The sequence below is a fragment of the Hoplias malabaricus genome, chromosome 14, assembly GCF_029633855.1.
Source record: "Hoplias malabaricus isolate fHopMal1 chromosome 14, fHopMal1.hap1, whole genome shotgun sequence".
NCBI lineage: Eukaryota > Metazoa > Chordata > Actinopteri > Characiformes > Erythrinidae > Hoplias > Hoplias malabaricus.
In genome coordinates, this window is record NC_089813.1 from 34,197,852 (window position 1) to 34,213,063 (window position 15,212).

Here is a 15,212-nt window from a genome sequence, read left to right on the forward strand (position 1 = left end):
CAACATAAGCTTAACTCTGTTATGACAAAAACACACCAGTACATCAGCTAGGACATCTTTATTGGAGGACCAACAATATATTTAGTGTAGCATTAAAATAGCAAATAGAAAATCATACAAGCATATATGTTGATTAAACATTTTATTTGGGTAAGATTGACTCTGAGTGTATATAAGTTTTCTCCTGTGTGTGTATAACAGATGCCTATACCAGAAACCTTACAAACCTCTGCTTATACATTAACAGCTTTTTTTGTCATAGAAAATAAGCTATTTACTTATTTATATATTTTTTGCTTTTGCTTCTTCAAGAGAAGAAAACAGAGAAGAGGATACAATATCGCCATGAAGTGGACTTCGCATTAAAATATGGTGGACTTGGGCTACTGTTTAAGTATTATTTGCCTCCCCATGGACTGAGGGGCATTTACCCACTGTGTATTGAGGAGCATTTTTCTTCAAAGTTACTTGAAAAGTATTGATAACGTATGGCAAAAACAAGAGCAAACACTAAGGAGAATTAAGTCAATTGTACAGTGTTTTATTTTCACTTATGATAATTGTAGACTACTGTGGCAATTACTAATTTGAATTTTGTATTTTTTTTTATTCGTTAACAATTTTTAATAAACTTTATTATTATTGTTTTGAAATAAATTGTGCTAAATTTTAAGTGTTTTACAGACATCTAACCTGTCAATGTGTGATTTATAAATAAAGGGAAATAAACATGAACAGCTTATTTGCAGTCTGAGGTTTTGATAGCTTATGTAAACTAATTGGTTGATTATAAGGCAGATTTAACTGTTTTACAGATGTTTGTATGTTTGAGTTAATTGTTATAAATGCAGCTGTTTATTTCATTATAGGTTCTGTTTATCTGCTTGTTGGGTTTTTTAACTTCTCCACGCTCCCCCATCCCCCCACTGCCTGAAAATCAAAAGTGTTTTGATCCTCCTGCAATGCAGATCTATCACATGATTTTTTCATTTATGACATTTGAAAGTGTTAGTGGTACATACCAGGCTAAAATGTTATCATCAGGCTTCGGAACATGTAAGAAGCATAGGGGCAACTGCTGACCCATTTATTTTAGAAAAGAGGTGAGCTTGAGTACCCATGCTGTATTAATGAGAGAAAACAGGTTTTATTTGTGGTTTCTGCTTTCATAGCCCCATTACGTTAGCCTTGTAGCAAATAACTCATAAACTGCACATTGTTCCAGAAGCAGCCACATACCCTGAGTAAGTAAGAGCACACATCTTCTGATGCAGTGGAACATACAAGTCAAGGTGGTGAATAGGTGTTTCAGCTCGCAGGGTAACATTTATTAAACAATTTATAACATGATATTAAATATACTGAACTAAAATGTAATACTTACAGTTTCTAGAATTAATAGCTAATATCTGTGTGTCTATTTAAGCTACATCCCTCCCCAGTCAGTTTCAGCAAGGTTAGACCTAACCCTGTTCCCCCAATTCATACATTTCTGGTAACGTCTGCTTCACGTTATGTAACACAGTATACTCAGCCTCTGCTGTTTCAAGACTCAGGACACACACCCTGTAAAAATACTTTCATTTGTGCAGGTAGATACCAAGTTACATTGAATTCAGGGGGTATGGTCCTGTTATTTCTGATAAATCTCAGAAACACAACTATAACCACCTTACAAACAATACAGTTTCGTATTAGGACAATTCTCTGGGATTCCTGAGAGAAAACAACAGCTATGATCTGAGGAGTCTTAAGAGCTCAAAAGAAAAGATGGAAATAAGAAAAATACCAGAAGAAACCACAAACCCTTTATATATATGAATGAATAAAATAAGTTTCAGGAAGGTGTTTTAATTCTGTTTGCTAAGAACATACAGGTGCAGTGTGATGCAAAACAGAGGTACCGTATTTTTCGGACTATAAGGCGCATTATCAATGAGGGCCTGCTAAGGCGTCTAGGTTCATATATAAGGCGCACCAGATTATAAGGCGCAGCGCATTAAATAAAACAAAGCCCAGACCGTAAGTCAAACTTTATTTAACTCTTTCACAAAAACTCTCAACTTGTTCAGTTGTAACTGCAAATCAATACATTTACTTTTTCAGTTCATTCCTCCACCACAAATCCACCAAACTCTTCATCTTCAGTATCAGAGTTTAATTGGCATCAAGCATGCTCGGGTCCCCCTCATCATTATCACTGAAGTCAAGCCAGCCTCCACTTGGAAAAGCTTGGTCAAGCCAGCCCCCACTTAGATTTGGTGGAACGTCGTATTCTGAACATTACGGTAATGAATGTCTGTAAAATTAATTTCAAATTTAAATAATTATTAAAAGGAAACCTTTAGTTTGCACAGAACAATTTCACTTCATAATCATAGTACAACACCTGATTATGTCACTCATGTAATATGAAGTCATTCTGATGTGTCATTTCAAAATAAAGGCCATTTGAATTGTCCCATTTCTGTAAATTTAATTCCAAATTTAAATAATTATTAAAAAGAAACCTTTAGTTTGCACAGAACAACTTCACTTCATAATCATAGTACCACACCTGATTATGTCACTCAATTAATATAAAGTCATTCTGATGTTTCATTTCAAAATAAAAGCCCATTGAATTGTCCCATTTCTGTAAATTTAATTTCAAATTTAAATAATTATTAAAAAGAAACCTTTAGTTTGCACAGAACAATTTCACTTCATAATCATAGTACCACACCTGATTATGTCACTCACTTCATATGAAGTCATTCTGATGTGTCATTTCAAAATAAAAGCCCATTGAATTGTCCCATTTCTGTAAATTTATTTCCAAATTTAAATAATTATTAAAAGGAAACCTTTAGTTTGCACAGAACAATTTCACTTCATAATCATAGTACCACACCTGATTATGTCACTCACTTCATATGAAGTCATTCTGATGTGTCATTTCAAAATAAAAGCTCTTTGAATTGTCCCATTTCTGTAAATTTATTTCCAAAATTTATATCATTATTAAAAAGAAACCTTTAGATTGCACAGACCAATTTCATTTCATAGTCATAGTACAACACCTGATTATGTCACTCATGTAATATGAAGTCATTCTGATGTGTCATTTCAAAATAAAGGCCATTTGAATTGTCCCATTTCTGTAAATTTAATTTCAAATTTATATCATTATTAAATGTGAACCATTAGTTTGCACAGAACAATTTCACTTCATAATCATAGTACCACACCTGATTATGTCACTCACTTAATATGAAGTCATTCTGATGTATCATTCCAAAATAAAGGCCCTTTGAATTGTCCCATGTCTGTAAAATTAATTTCAAATTTAAATAATTATTAAAAAGAAACCTTTAGTTTGCACAGATTAATTTCACTTCATAATCATAGTACCACACCTGATTATGTCACTCATTAAATATCAAGTCATTCTGATGTGTCATTTTAAAATAAAAGCTCTTTGAATTGTCCCATTTCTGTAAATTTAATTCCAAATTTATATCATTATTAAATGTGAACCATTAGTTTGCACAGAACAATTTCACTTCATAATCATAGTACCACACCTGATTATGTCACTCAATTAATATAAAGTCATTCTGATGTGTCATTTCAAAATAAAGGCCCTTTGAATTGTCCCATTTCTGTAAATTTAATTTCAAATTTAAATAATTATTAAAAAGAAACCTTTAGTTTGCACAGAACAATTTCACTTCATAATCATAGTACAACACCTGATTATGTCACTCAATTAATATAAAGTCATTCTGATGTGTCATTTCAAAATAAAAGCCCATTGAATTGTCCCATTTCTGTAAATTTATTTCCAAATTTAAATAATTATTAAAAGGAAACCTTTAGTTTGCACAGAACAATTTCACTTCATAATCATAGTACCACACCTGATTATGTCACTCATTAAATATCAAGTCATTCTGATGTGTTATTTTAAAATAAAAGCTCTTTGAATTGTCCCATTTCTGTAAATTTAATTCCAAATTTATATCATTATTAAATGTGAACCATTAGTTTGCACAGAACAATTTCACTTCATAATCATAGTACCACACCTGATTATGTCACTCACTGAATATGAAGTCATTCTGATGTGCCATTTTAAAAAAGAACTATTGTAAATGATCACATTTCAGCTATATTCACTCCGGATGTTGGAATTGTTATTAAAAGGAATCCTCCAGTTTGCACACACCACTTTCACTTTATAATGAAAGTACACCCCCTAAATATATGTCTCTCACTTAATATCAAGTCATTCTTGTGTGCCATTTCAGATTAGGACCACTGTAATCAATCAGATTTAAATTATATTCACTGTAGATGTTGAGATTGTTAATAAAAGGAATCCTCCAGTTTGTAAACACTACTTTCACTTCATAATGATAGTACAGCACATGCAAGCATCAATCATTTAATGTCATACTATTTTAGTGTGTCTAATTTGTTCATCCACTCATTACATCCAGATCACATTACTGATATAATGCACGACGCGGTTCCTCAGCGCCTTCAAGAGTAGTCGACTCATGTACCGAGTGATTACTCCAGTGTGAATCGAAGGAACTGGCGTTAGAAGCGTGCTGGAGTCACCCCCTCGCTGGTGGATTACCCCTTCAGGTCCGGGGAAATTTTTTTGGGGGGGTTAAGGGTGGGGGCTGTTAGCCTCCGACTTCAGGACAAGGGAAGTGAGGCTAACAGGGGCGCACCTCTGGGGGATCCATGGTTAAAGAAATCCCTCAAGAGTTCGCCCATCAGACCCCCTAAACCCTTAACAGTTCCAGTACAGGACGTCGTTGCAGGGCCCCCTGCCTCCGTGGACGTCGTCGCAGGGCCCCCTGCCTCCGTGGACGTCGTCGCAGGGCCCCCTGCCTCCGTGGACGTCGTCGCAGGGCCCCCTGCCTCCGTGGCGTCGTCGCAGGGCCTCCTGCCTCCGTGGACGTCGTCGCAGGGCCCCCTGCCTCCGTGGACGTTGTCGCAGGGCCTCCTGCCTCCGTGGACGTCGTCGCAGGGCCTCCTGTCTCCGTGGACGTCGTCGCAGGGCCTCTTGTCTCCGTGGACGTCGTCGCAGGGCCGTCTGCTCCCAAGGACGTTGCTGCACTCCCTCCTGATCTCCAGGAGAAGCTTGCAAGCCTCTTGGCACGTCTGGAGGTCTCCATGAAGGCGGCACCCGCCGCTCCTGTCTCTGTGAAGGCGGCACCAGCCGCTCCTGTCTCTGTGAAGGCGGCACCAGCCGCTCCTGTCTCCGTGAAGGTGGCACCAGCCGCTCCTGGACCCGTGACTGTGGCTCCGGCCGCTTCTGCACCCGTGACTGTGGCTCCGGCCGCTTCTGCACCCGTGACTGTGGCTCCGGCCGCTTCTGCACCCGTGACTGTGGCTCCGGCCGCTTCTGCACCCGTGACTGTGGCTCTGGTCGCTTCAGGTCGTGTCCCCATAACTGTGCCCAGGCTGGTTCCTCAGACTTCCCCTCAGACATTTGCCAGTCCTGGGCATCCCCCAGTTGTTTTGATTCCCATGTCTGTTCCTGTCCTGGTTCCTGTCTTAGTCCTCGTCCCTGTACCTGTGTCTGCCTTTGTCTCTGTTCCCGTCCCTGTCACTGTGTTCGTGTCAGTCCCGGTAAACGTCCTGGTCCCTGTTCCCCTGCCAAGTCTTATCCAGTCCCCTGTTAATTCAGTCCAGTCCACATTTCAGTCTTATGTCTTATCACCTGTCTCTTCACCTGTCTTGTCTTCAGTCCAGTCTCCATTTCAACCCTCTGTCCTGTCTCAAGTCCAGTCTCCTGTCCATTCCCAACACCCAGTCCCGTCACCTGTCCTGCCTCATGTCCAGTCCCCGTATACATCCAGTGTTCAATCAAATGTCCTGTCCCCTGTTCAGTCACTTGTCTTGTCTCCCTTCCAGTCCACTGTCCTGTCCCCTGCTCCTGTCCAATCTTCTGTCTCTGGTTCTGTCCTGTCCTCAGTTATGTCCCCTGTCTCGTCACCAGTCTCTGCTCCTGTCCAGTCCCATTACCCAGTTCTGCCACATGTTCTGTCTCCATTCCAGTCCCCTGTCCTGTCACCTGCCCATGTCCAGTCTTCTGTCCCTAAACCTGTTCAGTCACCTGCTTCTGTCCCGACTCCAGTTCCTAGTCTCGTCCAATCCCCGTCCCCATCCATTGTCCTATCCAATGTCAAGCACCCTGTCCAGTTTCCTGCTCCGGTCCAGTCTCATGTGTCCTGTCTAGTCCTTTCCAGTCTCAAGTCCTGTCTCCTTTTCCCTTTTTTCAGTCACCCGTTCAGTCCCGTCTGCTCTCCAGTTTTGTCTCCAGTCCGTCCCCCTCTTCATTCCAGTATTTCATCACCCGTCTCTAGTTCTGTCTTGTCCCGTTTCTGTCCTCTGTCTTGTCCCAAGTCTCTTCTCCTGTAGCCCCCCTTTGTCAGCCTCCTGTCCTGTCCTGTGTCCAGTCTCCTATATCCGGTCCGGTCATGTCCCCAGCTCCTGTGTCTGTTATGTTGTGTCTGTTGTCCTTGTCTCCGCCCATGTCCCGCCTTTGTTCCGCCTCCTTGTCCGCTGTCCTCGTTATCTGTCTCAGGTGTGTCTCGTTTGTATGTAGTATTTAAGTTCCCTTGTGTCACTTCCTGTTATCGGTCATTTGTTTTGCTCTTTCCCAGTCAAGTCATGTCGTTTTGTTTTGTGTTGTTAACTTCCTAGTCAAGACGTTTCGTTTAGTTTCCCAGTCATGTTGTTTCTTCCTTTTTCATAGTCATATGATGTTGTTTCTCTCCCACTTCAAGTCAGGTTGTTTTTGTTTCCTAGTCGTTTCATTTTGATTCCAAAGTCATGTCGGTTTGTGCAATTCTCATTTGTAGTCATGTCATTTTGTTTTTCTCCCCAAGCCTTGTCATTTCTTTCCTCTAAGTATCGTTGTTTCGCCTCCAGTGTATCTGTGTCTTGTTTCTTAGTTTGGTCTGTCTCTGTTGTTTTCCTCAATTCATTTCATATGTCTAGTTTTTTCCGTAGTTGCCAGTCTTTGTTTTGTTGTATCTTTTGTTTCATTAAAATTACTGTGTTTTAGCAAGTGCGTCCGCCTCCGTCAGTCTGCCCCGCTAATCGTGACATTCACTGAGTGACGCCATAGGAGAAGTACTATTGGTTCCATGAAGAACCATCTTTCGGAATATTTTAAATGTGTAAAAAAAGCCACAGTCACGGGTCCAGGAGCGGCTGGTGCCACCTTCACGGAGACAGGAGCGGCTGGTGCCGCCTTCACAGAGACAGGAGCGGCTGGTGCCGCCTTCATGGAGACCTCCAGACGTGCCAAGAGGCTTGCAAGCTTCTCCTGGAGATCAGGAGGGAGTGCAGCAACGTCCTTGGGAGCAGACGGCCCTGCGACGACGTCCACGGAGACAAGAGGCCCTGCGACGACGTCCACAGAGACAGGAGGCCCTGCGACGACGTCCACGGAGGCAGGAGGCCCTGCGACGACGTCCACGGAGGCAGGGGGCCCTGCGACGACGTCCACGGAGGCAGGAGGCCCTGCGACGACGCCACGGAGGCAGGGGGCCCTGCGACGACGTCCACGGAGGCAGGGGGCCCTGCGACGACGTCCACGGAGGCAGGGGGCCCTGCAACGACGTCCTGTACTGGAACTGTTAAGGGTTTAGGGGGTCTGATGGGCGAACTCTTGAGGGATTTCTTTAACCATGGATCCCCCAGAGGTGCGCCCCTGTTAGCCTCACTTCCCTTGTCCTGAAGTCGGAGGCTAACAGCCCCCACCCTTAACCCCCCCAAAAAAATTTCCCCGGACCTGAAGGGGTAATCCACCAGCGAGGGGGTGACTCCAGCACGCTTCTAACGCCAGTTCCTTCGATTCACACTGGAGTAATCACTCGGTACATGAGTCGACTACTCTTGAAGGCGCTGAGGAACCGCGTCGTGCATTATATCAGTAATGTGATCTGGATGTAATGAGTGGATGAACAAATTAGACACACTAAAATAGTATGACATTAAATGATTGATGCTTGCATGTGCTGTACTATCATTATGAAGTGAAAGTAGTGTTTACAAACTGGAGGATTCCTTTTATTAACAATCTCAACATCTACAGTGAATATAATTTAAATCTGATTGATTACAGTGGTCCTAATCTGAAATGGCACACAAGAATGACTTGATATTAAGTGAGAGACATATATTTAGGGGGTGTACTTTCATTATAAAGTGAAAGTGGTGTGTGCAAACTGGAGGATTCCTTTTAATAACAATTCCAACATCCGGAGTGAATATAGCTGAAATGTGATCATTTACAATAGTTCTTTTTTAAAATGGCACATCAGAATGACTTCATATTCAGTGAGTGACATAATCAGGTGTGGTACTATGATTATGAAGTGAAATTGTTCTGTGCAAACTAATGGTTCACATTTAATAATGATATAAATTTGGAATTAAATTTACAGAAATGGGACAATTCAAAGAGCTTTTATTTTAAAATAACACATCAGAATGACTTGATATTTAATGAGTGACATAATCAGGTGTGGTACTATGATTATGAAGTGAAATTGTTCTGTGCAAACTAAAGGTTTCCTTTTAATAATTATTTAAATTTGGAAATAAATTTACAGAAATGGGACAATTCAATGGGCTTTTATTTTGAAATGACACATCAGAATGACTTTATATTAATTGAGTGACATAATCAGGTGTTGTACTATGATTATGAAGTGAAATTGTTCTGTGCAAACTAAAGGTTTCTTTTTAATAATTATTTAAATTTGAAATTAAATTTACAGAAATGGGACAATTCAAAGGGCCTTTATTTTGAAATGACACATCAGAATGACTTTATATTAATTGAGTGACATAATCAGGTGTGGTACTATGATTATGAAGTGAAATTGTTCTGTGCAAACTAATGGTTCACATTTAATAATGATATAAATTTGGAATTAAATTTACAGAAATGGGACAATTCAAAGAGCTTTTATTTTAAAATGACACATCAGAATGACTTGATATTTAATGAGTGACATAATCAGGTGTGGTACTATGATTATGAAGTGAAATTAATCTGTGCAAACTAAAGGTTTCTTTTTAATAATTATTTAAATTTGAAATTAATTTTACAGACATGGGACAATTCAAAGGGCCTTTATTTTGGAATGATACATCAGAATGACTTCATATTAAGTGAGTGACATAATCAGGTGTGGTACTATGATTATGAAGTGAAATTGTTCTGTGCAAACTAATGGTTCACATTTAATAATGATATAAATTTGAAATTAAATTTACAGAAATGGGACAATTCAAATGGCCTTTATTTTGAAATGACACATCAGAATGACTTCATATTACATGAGTGACATAATCAGGTGTTGTACTATGACTATGAAATGAAATTGGTCTGTGCAATCTAAAGGTTTCTTTTTAATAATGATATAAATTTTGGAAATAAATTTACAGAAATGGGACAATTCAAAGAGCTTTTATTTTGAAATGACACATCAGAATGACTTCATATGAAGTGAGTGACATAATCAGGTGTGGTACTATGATTATGAAGTGAAATTGTTCTGTGCAAACTAAAGGTTTCCTTTTAATAATTATTTAAATTTGGAAATAAATTTACAGAAATGGGACAATTCAATGGGCTTTTATTTTGAAATGACACATCAGAATGACTTCATATGAAGTGAGTGACATAATCAGGTGTGGTACTATGATTATGAAGTGAAATTGTTCTGTGCAAACTAAAGGTTTCTTTTTAATAATTATTTACATTTGGAATTAAATTTACAGAAATGGGACAATTCAAATGGCCTTTATTTTGAAATGACACATCAGAATGACTTCATATTACATGAGTGACATAATCAGGTGTTGTACTATGATTATGAAGTGAAATTGTTCTGTGCAATCTAAAGGTTTCTTTTTAATAATGATCTAAATGTTGGAAATAAATTTACAGAAATGGGACAATTCAAAGAGCTTTTATTTTGAAATGACACATCAGAATGACTTTATATGAAGTGAGTGACATAATCAGGTGTGGTACTATGATTATGAAGTGAAATTGTTCTGTGCAAACTAAAGGTTTCCTTTTAATAATTATTTAAATTTGGAAATAAATTTACAGAAATGGGACAATTCAATGGGCTTTTATTTTGAAATGACACATCAGAATGACTTCATATGAAGTGAGTGACATAATCAGGTGTGGTACTATGATTATGAAGTGAAATTGTTCTGTGCAAACTAAAGGTTTCTTTTTAATAATTATTTACATTTGAAATTAAATTTACAGAAATGGGACAATTCAAAGGGCCTTTATTTTGAAATGACACATCAGAATGACTTTATATTAATTGAGTGACATAATCAGGTGTTGTACTATGATTATGAAGTGAAATTGTTCTGTGCATACTAAAGGTTTATTTTTAATAATTATTTAAACTTGGAAATAAATTTACAGACATAGGACTACACAAAGGGCCTTTTTTTTAAATGGCACATCAGAGTGACTTGAGAGTCATGTCCTAAAATCTTCATCATTTCCACAAAATAGCAAATATTTGTTGTTTATCCATTTATTATTTGTTTAGAAAATTATTTATTATTACATACATTTCCTGTCATTGACTTTTGGCTTTTATTTAGAAATTTGTTCCTCTGCACGCTATTACCGTAATGTTCAGAATACGACGTTCCACCAAATCTAAGTGGGGGCTGGCTTGACCAAGCTTTTCCAAGTGGAGGCTGGCTTGACTTCAGTTCATTATCTGAGTCGGTCTCGTTGCTGATGTTTAGCTCTTCAGTGATTATTCCAGACTTCCTGAAAGCTCGGATGACACACGGGGCTCCAGCGCACAGAGCTGTATGTATCACCGCGCTCAGCGAGGATCCTGACTACGGTGGCCGTAATGCTTAAGGCGCATCGGACTATAAGGCGCACTTTTGATTTCAGAGAAAATCATAAGATTATATGTGCGCCTTATAGTCCGAAAAATACGGTACTCATTCATTATCTATAACCGCTTATCCAGTTCAGGGTCACAGAGCTACCTGGAATCATTGGCCACAAGGTGGGAATACACCCTGGAGGGGGCGCAACACACACTCACACATATGGACACTTTTGAGTCGCCAATCCACCTACCAACGTGTGTTTTTGGAATGTGGGAGGAAACCCACACAGGCACGGGGAGAACACCCCAACTCCTCACCAGCAGTCACCCGGAGTGAGAATCGAACCCACTGTTTAGCTGCTGTGCCACCATCTAAACTGTGAAGCTGCTATACATAGACACTGGGAGTGGGTTAAAATTGCTCCTATTTTAGAGGAACAATGTTTCAGAATTTTTCACTACAGTATTTTCAGGATGCCCTTAAAACCTTATAGATAGAATGGTTTTTATTGTTGACTGAGAACGTATATGGAGTTTTGAGATGTTAATGTGCATGTTTATTTTTTCTTGAACACCATCCCATTTTATAGATTTGATGTTTTTAACATGAACAATGTCACAAATACGTAAAATAATATAAATAGTTATTAATAGTTAAATAAATTCAGCTGATTAGTTTTAAAACCCATGTGTTTGTAACCACACAGGTTTTTACATTACTTTCACACATTTTATACATTCTTTATAAAAATACAAAAAGAACACAAGTTTGTAAATTTTGAGTTGGTATTTGTACTGAAACTATATTAAATATGTCAAGGGATAATCTAGTTTTTTTTTAATCTTGTTAACATCTGTTGTTTTGTTGTTTATATACTAGAAAAATGTATTATAAGTGGAATAAGCATATGGCACAAAGGGTGAGCATTATTTGTTTGAAACTGCAGGATTTCAAATACAGTGTGAGATGTGTGAATTAGTACTGACAGATTTCCTACATCTTAGGGGCTAATTCATAAATCTGAGTGAACTGAAAGGGAAAGCACGGTATGATAGCTCTATATAACCTACCTTTATATTTTCTGTTTTATTCTGACTGGTGAATTTAAAAAAATAAAATAAAAATTAATCAATTTAAAATATTTACATCATATACAATCAATTATTTTATTACTGTATTAAAATTATTTAAAGTGTTTAAAACTGCAGAGACCTTTAGGATCAAATAAACAAAATAAACTGTGATTAAATAAAGGAAGAAAGAAAAGGTTTGGTACATGTTTGTGGCTTGTTTTATATGTTGTGATGGTAAAGAGTTAATTAATTTCTGTATTTAGTGCTATTCATTTATCCATGAAGTGTTCAAAACAATATGCGCAGCATTATGTGCAAATTGAACGCTCCCTTTCGTTCAACGCGGATCACTGAATCTGCGAATAAGGAGATAACTTCGATCTGTGAATAAGAAACCAACTTCAGCGTCGTCTAAGAACCGTAGTGTTTACCAGAGCCATGTAACTAGAGTTTGATTCCCCTCTGTCTGGGCGGGAGGTGTATGGAAGCACATCTGTCTCATCAGACTTTGAAATATTACCACCTTTGAATTTGCTGCACTGATTTTTTTTGCACTGAAATTATGCATCTGAATTTTGTTGCTTTTGAGATTTCCACCTCTGAATATTTTGCTTCACAATTATGCTTCTGAATATAATTGCTCATGAACTGAACTCGTGAATTTTCAAGAACACGTTTTCACGGTTATTATTCAAGCTTAAAAATTTCAAACAATATATTTTGAAGTTGCTCAAATTCGGTAGACGAAATTCAGATACCAAAATACGAGTTACAAATAATTCAGATACACATCCGGGACACCAAGGATGAGCAATCGATTCATTAGGATTTTCTCTTTCACCTTAAATGATGCAGTAGTTGCATTCTGTCGCCGCTAGATGGCGAAATACAAACACAACTTCCATACCGTGGAAAAACTACACGTTTCACTTCCTTCTTTTTATTTTCAAAGTGTCTCAAAAATCTGAAAGTTTCACTAAAGACACAATATAACAGACTATCCATATTGATATATATACATGAAGATGAAGAAATTTTACTGTGGAATTTTGGTCATGGCCCTGTGAATATAGCAAGTGACATGATGAATATGTGGATGAACTGTGGAGTAAATGACCTACAGCATTTTTATTTTTAAATTGTCAGATTATCAAGAATCTGAAATTGATTTTACAGAAGGTGTAGTACAAATATAATATCCCAAAGTGCAGAGTTTAATTCATAAAGTTGTGTTTGTTTAAACACTGAATGTCAGTGTGTATATTCACAATGTCTGGTTATTTCTAATATTCTCATAAATATTTATATAGAAATTGCATTTGTAGATTATTTATTTGTTGTTACTGCTTCTTGGCAATAAATTGTATACCTTTGAAAAACCTGTTAATTTCCCTTTTCAATGGTGCCACATTTGTAAGAAACATGCATTTGTGGGATGAGCAGTAGAGCTGAGTATGTGGGTTGCGCCCATGAAAAAATTGCCAAATCCTCTCTGCCAAAGTCAATTACCCCAGCTAGCAAAATTGAATTGGCCAACACTCGGGCCGAATCACGCACGCCGGAACAAAAACACTCGGCCCGATGCCGGCACGCGGAGTCGGCATTGTCTAGGCCGTAGAGTGGACCGATAGTTTTGGCCCGAGTCTGGGAAACTCTCAGCGCAGACTCAGCCGGGTGTTGTGGCTGAGGCGCGACTCAAATGACTCGGCCTCAGTCCGGCAAACCATAACTAAATTGCGATAACCGGACCACGACCGAGTTTGAGCCAGAAGCACGCCATTAGTGCCAGACTCGGCCCAGATCTGGCTCATTATCGGTTGTAATAGTTTATTTCTATACACCGCCCCACCCCCCCAACAAACACACACACCTCCCTTCCCTCAGAAAAGGGTACAATCGTGTTCATGGTGAAATTACTGCTTTATTAAAAAACTTACACTCTCAAGAAAAAAAGGTACATTATTGGTCACTAAAGGTACAAGTGTTTAAAAGTCCAGTATTGTTACTTAAAGGTACATTGCATTCTCTTCTCCAGAGGGAGACATACATGTTTGTAGTATTTCATTATAGAAATGTCATATAAAAAACATAATAAAAGTCCTGGAGATGAAACAGGGTGTATGAAATCAACACATTTTAAAATCTACAATTATAATATAATCATGTTCCCTACTTAAATGTACAAATATGTCCAACTGAGGGTACCACCACAATGACAACATATCTGACAATGTAATATCAGTAAGTGTGCTTTTCATACAACCTTGAAACAATAGAAACCTACAGCAATTGCAATGTATACAAACAGTACATAAAATCAGTAAATAGAAAATACATTTGTAACTGGTATTGAAATTTGTAATTGGCAGTGTCATGATTTGCTAAGTCCAGTTAACATTCAAATACTGTTTTTCAAAAAAACAATTGGTTTTACACCCTAAGATCTGCCATTTAAATTAAAACTTTTCTTTAAAAATATACTATGCTAAAGCCATATAACAAATCGCTTAAAATTCACCATTAGGTTTGGAAAAGTGAAAAAAAAAAAAGGCAGAAAGTACTTTAAAACAGTTTGAGTTTCCTCAAATGTGTGGAAGTACACATTTGACACTTATTCATGGCACTTATCAGTTCCATCAACAGTTTGCAAGCCTCTGCTGTTTTGTCACACTTTGTCAATGCCTCACTGCCCTCAACAATGATGGTAATATCAGCTGTATCCTCATCTCTGTCAGCCTGGACAACAGGGATCTTCAGGACGTGCAGTGTAGTGAAAGAACGCTCAAGGGTAGTCACCTCTGTTGTACTCCTTGTTGAATTCCAGCTCTATAATTAAACATATAGAGATTATGTACATGTTCTGTTCTCTTCAATATATTTTCTTTAAAAATATTAAATGAAAAACTAAACTGCTTATGCATGCAGATTCATTAACTACAGAACTTCAAATGTAAAAGATTATCAGGTTATAGTACAAACAATTATACAAACAATTATGCTACAACCGATGATAAAGATCTCATCTAAATAATTTAAATTAACCTCCCATCTGCTTTTCTCCCTGCCCACCTGCATTTTTCACTGCCCCATAGTTTTCTTACTGCAGTCCATCTTTACATAATTACATAAGAAAATGACTTAGTTCATGTTCATAGTAAATTTTGAAAAAAATAAACCACTTCACATGCTTTTGTTTAATGTTTTCTCTCAGTAAATAGGCTTCTATCG

General features: G+C 38.1%; 1 protein-coding gene across 2 annotated transcripts in view; it reads left to right on the forward strand.

Annotated features, from left to right (window-relative positions):
* Positions 1 to 15,212, forward strand: part of LOC136666491 (tumor necrosis factor receptor superfamily member 14-like) — a 58,535-nt gene that overhangs the window by 6,324 nt on the left and 36,999 nt on the right. The window contains exon 8 of one of the 2 annotated variants that reach the window (XR_010795371.1): positions 313 to 680. The exons of the other annotated variant lie outside the window; for it this stretch is intronic. The gene's annotated coding sequence lies outside the window, so the exon portion shown is untranslated. Of the gene's footprint in view, positions 1 to 312; positions 681 to 15,212 lie in introns of those variants that run through there. 2 annotated transcript variants of the gene reach the window in all.